The 20,021-nt window shown below is 40.4% G+C and overlaps 1 protein-coding gene across 4 annotated transcripts in view; it reads left to right on the top strand.

Annotated features, from left to right (window-relative positions):
* The window catches only part of WWC2 (WW and C2 domain containing 2), a 211,419-nt gene that overhangs the window by 44,334 nt on the left and 147,064 nt on the right, over nt 1-20,021 (top strand). The window contains exon 1 of one of the 4 annotated variants that reach the window (XM_033215762.1): nt 2,876-3,003. The exons of 2 other annotated variants lie outside the window; for them this stretch is intronic. The gene's annotated coding sequence lies outside the window, so the exon portion shown is untranslated. Of the gene's footprint in view, nt 1-2,875; nt 3,004-20,021 lie in introns of those variants that run through there. One more of the 4 variants, XM_033215763.1, reaches the window with a different exon arrangement.

The raw sequence follows: 20,021 nt of genomic DNA on the forward strand, positions 1-20,021 counted from the left end.
GTTGCCCGGCTAGTTTTTTGTATTTTTTAGTAGAGACGGGGTTTCGCCGTATTAGCCAGGATGGTCTCGATCTCCTGACCTCGTGATCCGCCCGTCTCGGCCTCCCAAAGTGCTGGGATTACAGGCTTGAGCCACCGCGCCCGGCCAAATGAGCTCTTTTCTAACAGAAAGGCCAAACTACTAGTGAAGATGAAATTAAGATAACGGATACAGAGAAATAAAGAAGGAATATAATAAACTCTTCTGAGTATCTTCTTCAGGTATATGTATTTCAGAAGCCTGTTTAAATGGGAACAGTTGATACGTCACTTGCACATCTTTAGAACTTCTGAATGATTTGTGTCTCCCATTTGAATTACCTAGTATTTGAAAAATAACGAAGTTAGTTTCTTTTAATTGGTGAGTTGATTTTATTAGTTTTTCATTAGTCTGAATTGGGGAGCTTTTCCTTTGCTGTTGGTTGTATCTGTGTTGAAAGGAAGTGGTTGCAGAGATAATGTAAGATTATAGTTTGGTGAAATGTGACCATTTGACTTGAATAAATAATAATTGCTCACTCTGAAACTTTAGTGTCCTATTTTGGAATTTCAATTGCAGATTGAAAAAAATTACAGATTTAGACACGATAGTGCTAAGAGATTAGTACTAAAATATACTATGGTGAAGAAAACTGCTTGGCATTTTATAATTGTGGAGCGCTGCTAAATCATTCTTTTGAAGATTAAAATTAATATTTGAAAGTAATAATTAAGTCCATGGCTGCCAGGACTAATTGAAATTTTTGTAGCGAGAAAATATATGATCCCAAATGTCATGACTTTTTCGCGATATATCTTACTACTAAGAGGTTCTGGGTTCAGTAGTTTTCATACTAATTGTTTATAACAGGTAAGATTTGTTTAATGATGTTTATGGTATACAGAATGTTGTTCATTGTAAATGCACGTTGCATTCTAATTAGAAGATAACGTTGTAAGCAAACATGATTACTTCTAACTAGGGAGAAAGTGTCATGGCAACAGCTAGTGCATTCTTGAATGCACTGTGCTTTTCTTAGTCCTTGTTAGATTTGGTTTTGTTTAGCTGTCGAAATCTGACAAAAATCACACCCTAAGGAAGCATAGCCATAGGTGAGATGCTGTGCTCGTAGAATTCCCCGTGCTGCTTTAGAGTGGTTTGATACCCTGTAGTTAGAGAGAAGGTGTTATCAGTTTAGCAGCTGCAACTGCAACCATGGCTTGTGGTTGTGGCTATGGTTTTCATCTTGGCACTGTAGATTACGGACTTGGTAGCCCTGTGGCAAGTTTCTTTGCCTCTTTCCCTCATAGGGTTATTAAAGAGGTTAAATGTGTGTCATTTGTAACATTTAGAATAACAACTGCCTCATAGTAAGTGAATATAAATGGCATTTAAAAAGAAAATTCCTGGCGATATTTATTTTCAAGCATTTGAAAATATATTTAGAATTATTTTTTCTTTTATTGTTGAAAAGATGATAGAACAGCAGTATTAAAGAAGAGTTTAAAATATCCATATTGTCAATATTTTAAAATAATTTTTGTTTGCTTAATACCTTGTAATTTCAATTTACCTGCATGCATATTTTATGTAACTGAAATCATAATTGTATAGCAAGCTTGCTAGGGAATGGGTTGGGCATAATGGTCACAATATAGCCACATGGGAGAGGGCAGGGCGGTCTTTCCTCAGAAAGAGAGGAGGACTGCTAAGCAGCTGGAGCAACTTCTTCAGGAAGTTGAATGCATAAGGAAGAAGAACTCTTTTCCCCCTTGCAAAACTGACAGGCATAAAAACATCAGTATAGAAGCACTCCTGCATAGCAGTAGTGAGACTGTAAATTGAATTTTTCCAGAGCCAGTAGCAGAGAAACAGAACAGTTGTTTGATCTGAACTTAACTGAAAGGATAATCTCAGATTGATGTTTTTATGTCTCATTAAATATTCTTCTGTAACCCTAGTTTCCCGGTGTAGTTTATGGGGCATGCCTGCCTTATCTCTTATCCTTGTTTGAGATCATTACTCTGACTTCACTGTCAGAGATACTGCAATTCCCTAAGTTTTGAAGTTTGTTGATTAATGTGTCTACTTGAAGGATTTATTATGATGCATGTAGAATAGGCTCTTTAGTTGGGTATCTCATATTGATGGTAGGAAGGTCTGAGTAACAGCTTTTGCTTACCCTGGCTCCACCATTGGAGAAGTTGAGGTGACTTATGTTTTGCAGGCAGTTGCAACAATTCATTGCCAGAATGGTGGTCCCAGTCCTCTCTTCCTCCAGGTCTGAGGGCTCATGCCGAGTGGGGTTCTGATGGAACTGGTGAGCATGTGTTAGTAGAGGCCAGCCGCTTGGGGCCAAACAAATTGGACCATGATTTCATTTTCATCGTTGGCTTTAGTTGTTGGTAGAACTGGACTTTGAGAGGGCACTATTTCAGAGGAAAAAAGAAAGGAGGAATATGGATCGCCAGGACCTGAAGATCAGTTTCTCTCTCTATAGCTGAGGGCAGTAGGGGGTGGACTCAATTATGGTAAACAGAACTGCTTTGTGTGAACCTTTCTTTTTTAAAACCTTTCTTATTTGACCTGTTGGAAAAGCTTTGACAATGAGATGTACGGAATTCAGAGTTTTGGGGAGTTCTTTCATGCCCTAGTAACATAGGTTTGCAGAGTGATGGTTGGAACTTCCTTTTCTGGGACAGGATGGGGAAAGATCACAGGAATTGAGTGTCCACAGGCTGGCCTGCTCATGTGCGCAGTGTACAGCCTGGGTGGACACGAAGCCCTTTTAGATGGTCTGTCTGTATGACAGGGTGGGGCTGGGGCTGGGGAATGTGACAATGACCATGTTGTCAGCAGGAAAAGACTCTGCCAGGAAGGGTAGAAACCAACTGTGGTCTGATAAATGATCCAGTGAAGCCAAAAGTTGAATCTGCACAGCTGGGCAATTGAAGGATCCAGAGTAACCAACAGAGAAGGAGACAGGTAAGCAAGGATCAGAAAATGGGATCCTTAGTTAATCTTGGGAGAGTACTGCATAGATCCATTTTGTTTTTCTAGGTCAGTGGCTCTCCAACTTTAATGTTCTCGAGAAACACTTGGAAAGCTTGTTAAAATAGTTTCCTATACTCATCCCCAGAGATTCTGATTTATTGGGTTGAGCTGAGGCCCAAGCCGTGAATTTGCAGTTCCAACAAGCTCACAGGTGATGTCAATGCTGCTGGTCCTTGGACCACAATTCTGTGTTTACACTGTATCACAGGCAAACTTTTCTTCTCCAGTCTCAACTTTTCTGAAAAGAGAAGGAAATAGGAACTTTTGAGTTCTTGTTCTACCCCAGATGCTTATATATATGTATAGCATCGTTTACTTCTCACAAACATAAAAGTCATACTATCTCTATTTTCTATGAGGCTGTGGAGGCTCAGAGAAGCTAAGTAATTTGCCCAAAGCTACACAGCTAGTCTGTGTTATGACTGTTTTTTTGAGTTAGTGCCAAATCCTTATTGTAACTCTTAGATTGTTTTCTCTACAAGTCGCTGCACAACAGGGTGAAGCTTTAGGCAGCAGATGGAGCCTTCCCTTCAGTCATGGGTGAGAAGCACTCAGATCACTCTGTTGTTATTATAGATTTCTACATTCACCAGGATCTAAAACATGACAGTTATACCAAGTGAATTTCAGAGATCTGTCATTGGTAAAACCCCTTCAACTTTTTGCTTAAAAATGTCATAAAAGAGAATATTGAAAAATAATGACATTTTAAAAGCTTAGGATCAAGCTGAAATGTTACAGAACTTTCTGGCCTTTTTCATTTAGGATTTCAGTTTTAATTTTGTTATGAGAGATTTTGAGTGATGTTAAAACAAAGGATTGTCTGCATTATTTAAGTTCTGTGTTTTGAAATGCCATAAAGACAAAACATGAAAGCATATCAAGGCAGATAGAAGAACAATAAGGTAAAACATGTTTTTCTCTGGTAAGGGATGTATTTGCACATGCTAACATCCTTCGTTCTGTTTCATTGTTCAAAATGAATGGGAACAGCCTTTATAAAATAAATACTTAGAGCAATTGTACTGAATAATCCTTTTGTTTTGAATAGTTAAAAAAAAAAGCAGGTTATAAGAAATCTTAGAACTCGGTGAAATTACAGCTCTGCTGTTAAATGATCTCACTAAAGCCACCCTTAAACTCTGGGTTACCTCTTGAGTACAAAAGGTATATGTAGTGTGTGAGACTGTGGCTCTCTCACAGTACTTTAGGAACGCACGTTTTCCCCTTCATATAAAAATACCTGACTTGGCAAAACTGAGTTTTTTTGGGATATAAAGTACTAATGAAAAATACTGCTAAAAAAAACTATCCAAGGTTTCATCTGGTGATGATATTATTCCTTATTTATATCATTGCTGATGAATAGTGAATTTTAATAAACTTGGACTAGAAAGCCTGCTTAACCTTGTTTAAATTAGATGTGAATCTTAGATTTTAACTAAGTAAATGTATTTATTCTACTGCTTGTATGTCTCCTCCCCATTTTAATATTATGTAAAGAACATTGAGATCCATCTCTGATTTTCTTGTTAAGCTAGCTTAATGTTTACTGAATTCTATCAGTATGTTCCCCACTGCCTTCCCTGTTTCTCTGCTTAAATCAGAAATGGCTTTCCTCCTCTCTAAAGGTGGCCCTATATAAATGACATAAATAGGCTCAGGATTTCAGAAAATGATTGTATGTCTTTGCTTCTTTCTATATATCTTTGCCATAGCTCTCAGCACATAAGGTAATGATCTATGTTCCTATGCAACTTCTGTTCCCAAATTTGAGCTCCTTGCAGCAAGAACTTTCTTATTCAACTAGGAATTTCTGGAAGAAACTGCCTCTTTCTTGTGCCAGGGTGTTCCGAATGAGTTAGAAAAAGCATTTAGTGTAGATGAGCAATTAAGAATGGACCCAGCCGGGCACAGTAGCTCATGCCTGTAATCCTGAGGCGGGAGGATCGGTTTAGGCCAGAATTTTGACTTTTTAAAGTATCAAATCCAAATTTTTTTTGTTTTTAATTGGAGTAGTGGTAGTAGGGAAGGGCCTTATTTACCGATGTTCAAAGTGCCTCAGCACATACTTAGTCAGCTTAATGGATAATCCGGAATTTCCTTTAGAATCTCACTAATCTTATTTAAGTCTTTTTTATTGTAGAAGATAAAACATAGAAATCCACAGGATACAAAGTAGTATGGCTTTAATGAATTGTCATAAAGAGAATACCCTCCTAACACCAACCAGAACACTAGAGCTTTGCCAGCCACCCCAGAAGCCTTTTACAGTCCCCTTCTCATAAAAGTAATTATCCTGACCTTTATGGTAATCATTTCCTTGCTTTTTTTTTTTAGGAATACATGCTTGGGTGACAAAATGACAAATACCATAGGTTGTTGTTTCTTTTCAAAAACAAATCTTTGGCTGGGCACGGTGGCTCATGCCTGTAATCCCAGCACTTTGGGAGGCTGAGGCGGGCAGATCACCTGAGGTCAGGAGTTCGAGACCAGCCTGACCAACATGGAGAAACCCCATCTCTACAGAAAATACAAAATTAGCTGGGTGTGGCACATGCCTGTAATCCTAGCTACTCAGGAGGCAGGAGAATTGCTTGAACCTGGGAGGTGGAGGTTGCAGTGAGCCAAGATTGCCCCATTGCACTCCAGGCTGGGCAACAAGAGCGAAACTCCATCTCAAAAAAAAAAAAAAAAAAATCTTTAAGTATTTTTTTAATCCATAGCTTCTCTTTTGTTTTTTGGCTGATAGAATCCCCATTGTGCAAGTTCGTATTTTTTGTAAATTGATAGTGGATCTAGAGATTTGCTCACGTTCAGAATATATGTATATGAACATTTTGAAAGCACACAGTGTCTGAGATGTTAGCAGCCGCTGATATCTACTGTCTAGATCCATGAATTAATATGGGGTTGCAAAACAATGATCTCATTCAGTCATTTCTTTTTCATTTGTTAGCTCAAACATTTCTTTAAACTGGGATTTCTCTTCATCTGCTTCTTTGTTACCCAGTAGTACAGGGTACCCAGGAGGCTTCTGGGATGCTGGGATTTACTAGCTATGGGGTTCTCCTGGGACGTCTTTGAGGCTGAGAAACTGAACATACCTAGAAAGGGCCATTTGACAGGCGTAGGTCCAGTGACAGTGTCTTGGTTCTTAGGTTGGACAGGGAGTGAGAGGTCCTGGCCTGCAAGCCTGTTGCTGCCATTGAGTACTTCAGAAGAATGGACTCTGTACCTCCCCAGTTAAGCTGCCCATGTTTTTGGATCTATTCACGGTTGTTAACAGACTTAAAACCTTATTTTGCTATATGAAACTACTAAGTATCATCTGGTCCTATCGCTTGCCATCAGTAGTTCAGGTGAAGAGATTTCCATCTTACAGAGAGTTCAGGTCATCAGAGGCCAAGTTCGTAGATTTTAGTCTCAAAATCAAAGTCTAAGTTAGATTTGCATCTTAAGCAGAGTTCGCGGTCATCACAGAAGCCAAGTTCATCAATTTTAATCTCAAAATCAGAGTTTTACATTGTACATTGATGTCATTATATAGTATTAGGTTTTTTGTTTTTTTAAAAAAAGATTTTAAGTCTAAACTTTTTTTATTATTATACTTTAAGTTCTAGGGTACATGTGCACAGCATGCAGGTTTGTGTGCTGTGTTGGTGTGCTGCACCCACTAGCTTGTCATTTACATTAGGTATTTCTCCTAATGCTATCCCTCCACCACCACCCCACCCCACGACAGGCCCAGGTGTGTGATGTTCCCCGCCCTGTCTCCAAATATGCTCATTGTTCAGTTCCCACCTATGAGTGAGAATATGCGGTGTTTGGTTTTCTGTCCTTGCGATAGTTTGTTCAGAATGATGGTTTTCAAAAACAAATCTTTGGCTGGGCACGGTGGCTCATGCCTGTAATCCCAGCACTTTGGGAGGCTGAGGCGGGTTTCCAGCTTCATCCGTGTCGCTACAATGAACTCATCCTTTTTTATGGCTGCATAGTATTCCATGGTGTATATGTGCCACATTTTCTTAATCTAGTCTGTCATTGATGGACATTTGGGTTGGTTCCAGGTCTTTACTATTGTGAATAGTGCTGCAATAAACATACTTGTGCATGTGTCTTTATGGTAGCATGATTTATAATTCTTTGGGCATATACCCAGTAATGGGATTGCTGGGTCAAATGGTATTTCTAGTTCTAGATCCTTGATGAATCACCGCACTGTCTTCCATAGTGGTTGAACAAATTTACACTCCCACCAACAGTGTAAAAGTGTTCCTGTTTCTTCACATGCTCTCCAGCACCTGTTGTTTCGTGACTTTTTAATGATCGCCATTCTAACTGGTGTGAGATGATATCTCATTGTGGTTTTGATTTGCATTTCTCTGATGAACAGTGATGATGAGCATTTTTTCATGTGTCTGTTGGCTGCATAAATGTCTTCTTTTGAGAAGTGTCTGTTCATATCCTTTGCCCACTTTTTGATGGGGTTGATTTTTTCTTGTAAATTTGTTTGAGTTCTTTGTAGGTTCTGGATATTAGCCCTTTGTCAAATGGGTAGATTGCAAAAATTTTCTCCCATTCTGTAGGTTGCCTTTTCACTCTGATGGTAGTTTCTTTTGCTGTGCAGAAGCTCTTTAGTTTAATTAGATCCCATTTGTCTTTTTTGGCTTTTGTTGCCATTGCTTTTGGTGTTTTAGTCATGAAGTCCTTGCCCATGCCTGTGTCCTGAATGGTATTGCCTAGGTTTTCTTCTAGGATTTTTATGGTTTTAGGTCTAATATTCAAGTCTTTAATCCATCTTGAATTAATTTTTGTATAAGGTGTAAGGAAGGGATCCAGTTTCAGCTTTCTACATATGGCTACCCAGTTTTCCCAGCACCATTAAATAGGGAATCCTTTCCCCATTTCTTGTTTTTGTCAGGGTTGTCAAAGATCAGATGGTTGTAGATGTGTGGTGTTACTTCTGAGGCCTCTGTTCTGTTGTATTGGTGTATATATCTGTCTTGGTACCAGTACCATGCTGAAAAACTAAACAATTTTAAAAATTAAATTTTGATTAAACACTTTGTATAAGCCTCCATATACATTGGAATCTAGAATTGGGATTTGTTAACCTCAGAGTTTCATAACTGAAAGTGGGTATGGAGAAACATTGCTTGTCTCTTGGATTCTGGAAAGTATCAGTGTAGTGTGGACTTACAGATGCACAGAGACAATGTATCTGTCCTTGTTTCTCATAAGAAAGAAAAGGATTTAACATTTATTAAGTTCTTCCTTTGGGTCTGGTGTTCTATGTATATTTGAAAAATATATAGCCTGCCATGGTGGTTCACGCCTGTAATCCCAGCACTTTGGGAGGCTGAGGAGGGATGGATGCTTGAGCTCAGGGGTTTGAAACCAGCCTGGGTAACATAGTGAGACCTGTCTCTACAAAAAATGAAAAAAGTTAGCTTGGCGTGATGGTGTGCGCTTGTACTTCCAGCTACTTGGGAGGCAGAGGTGGGAGGATCACTTGAACCCAGGAGGCGGAGGTTGCAGTGAGCTGAGATCATGCCGCTGCACTCCAGCCTGGGCAACAGTGCAAGACCCTGCCTCTTAAAAAAAAAAAAAGCGAAGAAGTAAAACTTAAAAAAAAAAAAAACACATACGTGTGTGCACATGTACATATAGTTTTGTTCTCAAGAGTTGGGGTCTTGACTGGGCGTGGTGGCTCACGCCTGTAATCCCAGCACTTCGAGAGGCCAGGGCGGCAGATCACCTGAGTCAGGAGTTCAAGACCAGCCTGGCCAACATGGTGAAACCCTGTCTACTAAAAATACAAAAAATTAGCCAGGTGTGGTGGCAGGTGCCTGTAATCCCAGCTACTTGGGAGGCTGAGGCAAGAGAGTCACTTGAACCCAGGAGGCAGGAGAATTGCTTGAACCCAGGAGGCAGAGGTTGCAGTGAGCCATAATTGTGCCACTGCACTCCAGCCTGGGTGACAGAATGAGATAATAAAAAATAAATAAAAATAAGAGTTGGGTTCTTGCTCTGTCACCTTGGCTGGAGTACAGTGGTGTGAACACAGCTTACTGCAGCCCTGAATCCCTGGGCTCAAGTGATCCTCCTGCCTCAGCCTCTGCAGTAGCTGAGATTATAGGTATATCACACTACACCAAGCTAACTAAAAAAATATATATAGTTGGCCGGGTGCGGTGGCTTAAGCCTGTAATCCCAGCACTTTGGGAGGCCGAGACGGGCGGATCACGAGGTCAGGAGATCGAGACCATCCTGGCTAACACAGTGAAACCCCGTCTCTACTAAAAAATACAAAAAATTAGCCGGGCGAGGTGGCGGGCGCCTGTAGTCCCAGCTACTCGGGAGGCTGAGACAGGAGAATGGCGTGAACCCGGGAGGCGGAGCTTGCAGTGAGCTGAGATCCAGCCACTACACTCCAGCCTGGGGTACAGAGCGAGACTCCGTCTCAAAAAAAGAAAAAAAAAAAAAAATATATATATATATATATATATATATAGTTTTTGTAGAGACAGAGTTTCTTTATGTTGCCTCAGCTAGTCTTGAACTCCTGGCCTCAAGCTATCCTCTTGCCTTGGCCTTCCAAAGTGCTGGCATTACAGGTGTGAGCCACTGCACATGGTCTTATATGTTTTTATTTTTAGGACTTTCAGGCTGTTGATGTTATTTGTACCCATTTAATAACTGAGTGAACAAAAGCTCAGAGAGGTTAAATACCTTATCTGTGATTACAGAACAGGAGATTCAAGTAGGGTTTCAAAGCCTGGACTTAGTCCTCTTTGCTTCACTGCCTCTCAGGTGAAGGAATGTGAAGACTGTGTCACTTATCAGATACATTTGGTAATCTGACTAAAATGTTCTAAATATTTAATTTGTGTTTACTTCATTTTGGTTTGAAAAGCCACTATAATTCATACGTGTAACTAAAATAGTTAAATATTTAAAATGTGTGCCATTTAAAAAATATTGTTATTAAAGAAAAATATTCATACCGTACTAATGTGTTATTTTAACTAACAATTGAAATGTCAGTTTTTAGTAATTATTATTGCCCTAGAAGTAGTCTTTTTCTGTTTGTTTGTTTGTTTATTTTGGTAAGACATGGTTTTTCTCTGTCACCCAGGTTGGAGTGCAGTGGCGCAATCATGGCTCACTGCAGTCTTGAACTCCTGGGCTCAAGTGATCTTTCCACCTCAGGCTGCTGAGTAATTGGGACCACAGGTGTGCGCCATCATGCCCAGCTAATTTTGTATTATTTATAGAGATGGGGTTTCGCCGTGTTCCCCAGGCTTGTCTTAAACTCCTGAGCTCAAGCAGTCACCCACCTCAGCCTCCCAAAGTGCTGAGATTACAGGCATGAACCACTGTGCCTGGCCCAAATAGTCATGATTAGTGGACTTGCTCTTTTAACAATGAATTGCAAGCTTTAAAAAGCAAACAAACAAACAAACAAAAAAAACCACAAACAATCCCCAAATTTAATTCATCATTTAGTTCCTTTTAAATTAGGCTGCATTTAAGAAACTGCAATTAAAATATTATACTTCTGGGTTAATTTTTAGAATGCATAACTTTTTTGATCTTTTTAAGCACATTTGTATTTTTGTAGTCATTGAGTTCATCGTGGACTCTGGAGACAGACAGACAGACTGCCTACATTTGAATCCTGGCTCTGCCTTTCACTGACTGTGTGATTTCAGACAAGTTACTTAATCTCTCTGGGCCTCAGTTTCCTTATCTGTACAGTAGGGGTTATAGAAGGACCTTAGTCAAAGGCTTATTATGAGGATCCAGTGATACCTGCTCAAAATGTGTTACTGTGATCACCTTGAATTGTGAAAACTGTATTTGGGTTATGTGCCATTCCTGAAGGTCATGGTCCCCAGGGAATATCTCGTGATGACCCTGAAGTCCTTGTCCTGAATGAGGAGGGAAGGGTCAGGCACAACCTTGTGATTTCTTGGTGTTGGATTTCTGCGTTCACCAGCAGGATCTCCATTTCTATAACCAGATGGCTACATCTTGCATAGATTCCCCACCACTGTGTCTGAAGGTGTGGCAACATTTCACAGATTTGGATTTATCTCATTATAAATTTTAATAATTTGAACTGGATTAAGATGAAGCTCGTTCTTCTGTCTACGGTAGCATTATTTGCTAACGTTCACCCTCTTGCAGCCATCCCCCGCATTCCCCTACCTGCAGTTGTGGAGCCTAGGAGAAGAGCAGATACGTCGTATAGCCAGTGACAGTATGCTGCAAGCACAATGCCCGTCTGTGGGTTGGACTCAGAACCGCTCTGCTGCCTAACCCGGACTCTGGCCCCTCTCTCAGACCGCAGATATCAATCCTTCCGTGCTGGTTTTGCTTTCATGCTTCTTTAAGCACTAAATTCCTTTGACACTGCCTTGTTCTCGCAGCTATTCTGTCCCGTTGTATTATAGAATAAGCACATGCCAGCGCACCTACAAAGCAGGAGCAATAAAAACAATGAGAGGAAGGAGGGACATTGTGGGCGCAAGTTAGATAATTGACATTCAAACATGAAGGAAAAAGTTAGAAAAGTTAGAACTTGGTAGGGCGGTCTTACTACTTATTTATTTGCATCTAGTTCTAATGACTTCATCTTCTGAGGGAAGAGAGAGAGAGAGAGAGTTGAGGTGGTGAGGACAGGCTTCTTGCAGTCAGCTGGCCTCACCTTTGGCTTTGAGGATTGGCAGGCAAAGTGCTAGGGGTCAGCAGAGACGTGGTGGCCAGTTTTGGCAGAAGGGAGATGAGAGAAGAAGTTTGGAAAAGAAGCTGAAGACTAAATGATATGATGCCTTGGATATTGAGAGTAAGAAACTTGAACCTGATGCTTTATGTTATAAATATCTTTTGAAGGGTTTTGCTAAAGGAGTGTGACGTGGAAGGGGTGTTTTAGAATGAAGAATCTGAAAGAGTATTGCTGGAGAGGTTGAAAGGCAGCGTTACTGGAGGGAGGAGACGAATTTGGACAATACTATAATGGTATAGGGGTGAAAATGGTGCCTGTGTAGAGTGCTGGTATTGGAATGAGATTATGTTAAGAGTCACTCCATTATTCTCCCTGTTAGCAGTTGGTTGGACTACATGTACTTTAAAGTCATAAGATGTACTTTAAGAAAATGTCATATACAGTAATGCTGACTTTTCACTTAGTCCTTTTCTGTATGTGAGTGCCTTATGCTAATAGAGAATCCATTCAGAGTCATTGAGCCAAGATGCCCTATAAGAAGAAGCGGTAGTGCCTTTTTCCAGTTCTATCTGTCAAGGTTGGTGTTTTAAATCGGGATTTTTCAGTCTGTATTATGGAGCCTGATTACTTTACAAGTTTATAATATTTTTAAAGTTTTCTGAATTGAGATTTTAAGATGATGTGATGATGTCACTTGTGATTTTCCAATTCCATTGTATTTTTTTTTTTCTTTTTCTTTCTTTCTTATTTTTGTTTTTTGATACGGAATCTTGCTTTGCTGCCCAGGTTGGAGTGCAGTGGTGCGATCTCGGCCCACTGCAACCTCCACTTCCCAGGTTCAAGCTCTTCCCCTGCCTCAGCCTCTTGAGTAGCTGGGATTACAGGTGTCAGCTACCACACCCATCTAATTTTTGTATTTTTAGTAGACGGGTTTTGCCATGTTGGCCAGGTTGGCCTCGAACTCGACCTCAGGTGATCCACCCACCTCGGCCTCCCAAAGTGTTGGGATTATAGGCATGAGCCACTGCACCTGGCCCTTTGTTCTTTTTTTTTTTTGAGACGTAGTCCCACTATGTCGCTCAGGCTGTAGTGCAGTGGCGTGATCTCGACTGCAGCCTCCTCCTCCTGGGTTCAAGTGATTCTCCTGCCTCAGCCTCCCAAGTAGCTGGGATTACAGGCGTGTGCCACCAGGCCTGGCTAGTTTTTGTATTTTTGGTAGAAACGGGGTTTCACCATGTTGGCCAGGCTGTTCTCGAACTCCTGACCTCAGGGGATCCACCTGCCTTGGCCTCCCAAACTGCTGGGATTACAGGCGTGAGCCACCGCACCTGGCACCTTTGTTCTTTATTCTCCTACCTACTCTGCAGTGGCCTCACTGTTCTCAGTGAATGAATTAAGGACTTGACTGGAAAGTACACATTGGAAGGCTAAGTACAATTTATCTTTTGCTCTTTTTTCTTATTTGGAAATAATTTCATACTTACAGTATAGTTGCAAAAAGAGTGCAAAGAATTCTCATTTACCCTTTACCCAGATTCTTCAAATGTTAATATTTTACCATGTTGACATTGTCATTCTCTCTCTCGCCCTCTTTCCTTCCCGCCCTTTATACACAAAATGTTCCCTTATACTCATTAATTTTTGTTCTGAACTGTGTTAGAGTAAATTGCAGATATGATACCCTTCACCTCAAAACAATGGCATTCACTTACGTGATCACACTCTAATGATCTATATATTTATTCAAATTGGACAAGATTGTTCCCTACTGTCCTTTATAGGACCTTCTTTCCCCTGGTCTACATCCAATTCAGGCTTACCTGTTTTATGTAGTTGTGATGTCTTTTTGTTAACCTTTAATCTGGATGATTTTCTCAGTGTTTGTTTTTCATAAATTTGACATTTTTGAAGAACACAGATCATTTATTTGGTTCCTTAGTTCGTGTTTGTCTGATATTTAAACATTAGATCCAGGTCATGCATTTTTGGGAGGCGGACCCTGGACGTGATTTTGTGTCCTTCCCAACATATCGTGTCAGGGGGTACGTGATGACATCTCTTGGTTCCCTTCCCCGTGGTGCAAACTGTGGTCTCCTGTTGAGGGATGTCTGCCAGGTTTCTGGCAGTGTCCTCTAGTGGTTGCTTTACTGGATGCTTTAGAGAAATGGGAAGGGGAAAGGATTTGTGTGTCACTCGGTTTTTATTTATTTATTTATTTATTTTGAGATAGAGTCTTGCTCTGTCGCCCAGGCTGGAGTGCAGTGGCGCAATCTCAGCTCACTGCAAGCTCCGCCTCCCGGGTTCCTGCCATTCTCCTGCCTCAGCCTCCTGAGTAGCTGGGACTACAGTCGTCCGCCACCATGCCTGGCTAATTTTTTGTGTTTTTAGTAAAGACGGGGTTTCGCCGTGTTCGCCATGATAGTCTGGATCTCCTGACCTCGTGATTCGCCCGCCTCTGCCTCTCAAAGTGCTGAGTTGACAGGAGTGAGCCACCGCACCCGGCTGTGTCACTTAAATTTTTTTTTTTTCCAATGTCTTCTGAATTTCCCCTTTTCTTCTTTTCTCTTTACCATGCAGTTTTCAAAGAAGGTCTCCTTTTCTGACTACTTTGTTTTCCCCCAAACAGTTGCCTTTCCAAGGGACTGTCTCCTAGAGGCCCAAGGTTTATTTTTAAGTTCCTTTTCTGTAGTTTGCAGTGATGCACCTTCCCCCCTTTCCTCCATCTCACCATAGTATTTTCACATTTAGATGGACTTTGTCTTTTAGGGAGTGATTTTAGATCAATCTTAGCACCTCATGTAACACCCCCTTATTTCTTCCCTTCCATTTTTCTCTCTCTACTCTTGTTCCTGTTAGGGCTTATAGCAGAAACTTGAGATATACAGTCAGTTCTGTTATAATGCAGCATATGCATTCTTGAAAATCATTGTGCTATGCAAAATTGCACAGTGAAAACCATAGCACTTATGGGAAAAATGAGGTTTGGGGTGTGTATTAGTTTGTAGGGCTGCCATAACAAAGTAGCACTGACTGGGTGGCTTAGACAACAGAGATGTATCTTGCCACAGTTCTGGAGGCTGGAGGTCTGAGACCAGGGTGTCGGCAGGGTTGGTTTCTTCTGAGACTTCTCTCCTGGGCTTGCAGATGCTGTCTTCTCCTTGTGTCTTCACATGGTCTTTCCTCTCTGTGAGTCCGTGTCCTGATCTCCTTTTCCAACAGGAACGCTAGTCGATCTGGGTTAGGCCTACCTGTAGCATCTCATTTGACCTTCGTTATGTCTTTAAGGGCCCCATTTCCAAACACAGTTAAACCTCAGGTTATCGTGTTGGGGGTTAGGACTTGTGCATGAATTTTGGGGGACACAAGTCAGCTCGTAACAAGTCGCAACACTCAAAGCATCAATGACACATTAAAAAAATACAGAAACCTAGTAAAAACTGTAGTACCATTTTACCCATGTTAAATCATTAGAAATACATAAACATTCCAGTAAACATGGCACTCTACCTTGGAAAAGATGGGAAGTTTGCTTGTGGGAGTGGGCACAGGAAGGAGACTGTAGCGTGTGATTTATTTTGAAATGATGCAGGCAGGTTTATCTTATGTCAGATGGAAAGTTAGAACCAGATGGATGGGTGTGGCTCACAATGCCTGTGGCAAGCCAAGGTGGCTGGCAGATGCTCCAGGTGTGCCGTGTGCATGTGCCTGTGTGTGTTTTGTGTATTATTCCTGCCAGCTTGGTTCTGCTGGGTGCAGTTTTCTGCATTCACCTAGTATCTCAGCAGATGAAAATACCCATAAAGAAATGCAAAATTCTCATTATGTTAAAATTGTTCTCTAATATATCAATCACATTTGAACACCAAATTTTGTGTTTTTAAAACAGATATTACAGCAAAACTGATAGTGTTTCACTAGAATTTGGTGTTCACTTTTTTTCTTACAGGTAATTTGAAATTACCCTTGTTTTCTGACTAGGCATGGATTTATGTAGTCCCACTTGTTCTTGCTTTTTAAAATTGTCTTTATATTTTTGGAGAAGGTATTGGGAGATTTGACTTTGCACAGCTGCCATTACTGCTGCTACTCAAATTCTTCTCTCAGAATTTCTTTCTTGCTTATTTATTTATTTATTTGAGACAGGGTCTCACTCTGTCACTCAGTCTGGAGTACAGTGGCGAGATTTTGGCTCACTGCAGACTCTACTTCCCGAGCTCAGGTGATCCTCCCACCTCAGGCTTTGAGTAGCTGGAACCACAGGCATGCGCCACAACACCTGGGTAATTTTTTGTATTTTCAGTAGAGACCAGTTTTCGTCATGTTGCCCAGCCTTGTCTTGAACTCCTGGCTCAGGTAAGCCATCTGCCTCAGCTTCCCAAAGTGCTGGGATTACAGGCATGAGACACTGCACCTGACTGAACTTATCTTTTTAAAAAAAATTTTGATCACAACACATTAATTTTATGGAGTAATGTGTTTCAAAGCAAAAATTTGTAACTCCTTTTCCTCCTTCCATGTGCCTTATTTGTATAATGAATTTGTCCATATTTGATCACAGTGTAGGGATCTACTTTCCCTAAAGTTTCGTTGTTTCAATAAAAATGGAAAATCTTTAGCTCCAATTGGCCTAAACTGACTTTTGAGCAGGTATTGGAATGAAATAAGGCACCCTCACTGTGCCTGGTTCGATGTGCACGTGTCAGCTGTGATGCTTTACGCCAGTGACTGAAGTTTCACCCTCCCCGGTTTATTAACTGCATACAGTGCAAACTCTGCTTTTGGCCCTTCAGTCCACACATCCTGCATAAGTATCAAATGTGCAGCACGATCAGTGACAAATCTCATTTCTTTTTCGACTCTGTCAGTAATTTGTCACCGTTCATCTGTTACTCAGTTCAGACGCAGACAGCAAAGTATGTAGTTGTATTGCCTCTTTGCATCACCCACTGATAAGCCCACGTAACATTTTATAAGAATGAATAGTTGAAAGACGAATTGGCCAACAAAGATGAAAGTGCAGCAAAGAAATGAAAAGTGATAAATGCTGAAAGTGAGATTGGAAGTGATTAGAAGATTTGAAAATATGGATAGCAAAGCAAATACGGGATGAGAGGTAGGCCTGCATGAAGAAGTGGTATGAACCATATTGCTGACATCAGTCCTATGAATCTAAAAAACTGTAAAATCATGTACTATGTTTTAGTTTAAATTTTACCAGGAATAGAAAACTGCTTATGGCTAAAATGGAGTATTACTTTTACTTTGGATTGAAGACTGTATAAAAAAAATCCCAATCAGTTTGGTTAGCATTAAGGTCAAAGTAGTGAAGTTAGTTGCCACGTTGAAAGAAAATAGTAATTACACTGAGATTGAGGAAATTCTGCCAGTAAAGACTAGCTTCATCATTCAGAAGTTGGCGTGAATTGATTAATCTGTTAGGTGAAGCTGTAGCACAGAGAAAGATGCTGGTGGGAAATTTGCATCCAGATTCCAAGGATTATTTACGGCGGGTGATGATAACGATCATCAAATAGTTAATATTGATGAGGTAAGTTGTAATGCAACTCCATCAGGAACTTGTGCCACAGAAGATGTAAGATCGAGAAGTAGCTTTAAGGAGTTAAAGATAGAGCAGCTCTTTTATTAGGAGACAACACAAAAGGTAACTTTAAAATAAAACCTATGCTTATCTGTCTGAGAATCCTAGAGCATTAAAAAAAAATCCTTAATCATGAAACAGGCATCTCAGCCAGTCATTTGGCATGCACATGAAAGGTCGTGGGTTACAGCACCATTGCTCCAAGTCTTGTTTCCGTTGTTTTTGTCCAGAGGTTGGCAAAATAATTTTGACTTTCAGAGCACAGCTACTACTGTTGGATAATGTTGCAAGTCACCCCAGTTCTCTTGAGTACTTGAAAGAAAATGTGAAAATTTGCTTTTTACTACAATCAGAAACTTCATTAATCCAGCCAGTGAACCAAGGAGTTATTTGGGCTTTTAAGGCCTGTTATCGTAGATGGAGTTTCAGACAGGTTATTGATGCTACAAGTAGAGATTATGCATTTCTGTAGCTGAATTTTGGAAGAAATATGACATAAAGCATGCATTAGAAAACAGTTAAGCATCATAGCAGGAAGTAACAGTGAGTAATGTGTGTGCTGTATGGCAGAACATTTACCACACTGTGCAAATAACCTTGCAGAATTCGAATTGAACATAGAATTACAGAAGAAACACAGTCACACGCTGCATAAGGACATTTTAGTCAGGACGGACTGCATGTACAACAGTGGTCCCATAATGTTAGAAAATGATATTTTTACATACCTTTTCTATGTTTAGATACACAAATACCATTGTGTTACAGTTGCCTATGGTATTCTATACAGTATCATGCTGTATATGTTTGCAGGCTAGGAGCAAAAGGCCTTACCGTATGACCTAGGTGTGTAGTAGGCTATACCTCTAGGTTTGTGTAAGTGCACCCTACGAGGTTCACACAGTGAAATCACCTAACCACACATTTCTCAACATGTATCTCTGTCATTAAGCAGCACATAAGTGTAGTTGACTTTGTGAATATTCCACCATTTGAGAGACTTAAGATATGTACTCCTAGGAACTTAGTGAGGGCAAATTTTTCAGCATAAATGAGGAAGGATGGAGATGTCTCAGGGGAGGTGATGCTACCAAATGTCTTCACTTTAAAAGAGATAATACATGACATTGAAAGTACAAAGAATAAAATTGTTGATAGTGAATCCAAACTTAGGAAAGAGTATTGCAACTTGTTAAGATATAGAAAAGATACTTGCTCTGTATTGTACGTTATACAACAAAGAAAGCAAACCCTGTTCAAACTACCCCTGATTAGTTTTTTACAAAGAAATAAACCCTAATTCTCAATGTTTCTAATGTTTTAAATTGCAGTGTACCAAATACTATTTTTACTATATTTTTCATTTGCCTATACACTTATAGAGAATTTTAAATGTTTTGATAAAAATTCTCAAAGGTCATAGAATAATTATACTCTTTTCTCATGATTATTAAAATTACTTTGCATGAGTTCAGCTTGCAAGGTAGTTTTTATGGTGCAGCAGTACCACGCAAAGCAAGGACTGCCTTTCCAAAAAGTAAATGCTCTTTGCCTCTTCCTGCCATCACTTTCCTTCAGCAAACATCACCAGCGTTTTATTGTCTTTATTGAATTCTTCCTAGACTCTTAGTAGTATTCCCTATTAACAATGAAGTCTACCTTTTACTCTGTGGCACCTTGTACTCCAGCTGCTCCTTAACTGACATTTCTTCATCTTCCCTCTTTTCTGATCTGCATCTTGACAGCTGTTTTTTTGGAGGAATTTTAGGTTGTCTGACTCATGAGAAATTACCATTATAGTATCATTCAACTGTTCTTCTCGCCCCATTCCTTCTTCCCACAGAGGCCCCTCTTCCCCTTCCAGCATCGTCATCATCATTTCCCCCTTGTCTAGTTAATCTAGGTTAGTGGTTATTTGGTTAGTCTAGAGCATGTAGTTAGGGTCTCATCCACGATCCCAAGGCCTTATCAAGGGCTTTGCGTTTTCTAATGTATTCATCTTTCTTTTGTGTTCCAAGAAGCATCTTTATTTCCTGGTGTTCCATTTTTGTTCTTGTCACTAGTGCCTTGGTGAGATGAGATGACTTCAAAGGAAGGAACCCTTTTACATGAGTGCCTAGTAGTAAAAAGCTTTGAGATAAAACAGCGATTTCCATTAGGGACAAAAAGAGGGTAGAGCAAAGCTATAAGACTTTCTTCAGTGAACCCATAAAGGGGAAAAACTGAAACTATTAAAAAGTGGCAACAGGAAAAGGAAAGCAGGCAGACCCGTTCATGTGGCCACAGAGAGATTAGAAAATAAGTGTTGTGGGAGATGTGTAGTACTTGAAGTGTGCCAAGGTGATGTTGACTGCCAGTAGCTCCTCACTCTTTCTAGTCCGCACCCCACACTGCCAGCTCATCCCTGCCCTCGGCTGCCGGAATAGCCATCCATCAGTGGAGTGCAGCTGGAAGCTGAGAAATCTGTTCTTTCACCACTAGAAGAGAAGCCCAGAGCCCATAACCACAGGGGATAGCAAGAACAGAACAACAGATCAGTCCAGTAAACAAACTGGTCATGTGGTAGGGAGGATGCAGAGAACTTTATTTAGATAAGCTGTGAGGTTGAGACTTCTG

The sequence above is a fragment of the Trachypithecus francoisi genome, unplaced genomic scaffold (assembly GCF_009764315.1).
Source record: "Trachypithecus francoisi isolate TF-2019V2 unplaced genomic scaffold, Tfra_2.0 Lachesis_group1, whole genome shotgun sequence".
NCBI classification, from domain to species: domain Eukaryota; kingdom Metazoa; phylum Chordata; class Mammalia; order Primates; family Cercopithecidae; genus Trachypithecus; species Trachypithecus francoisi.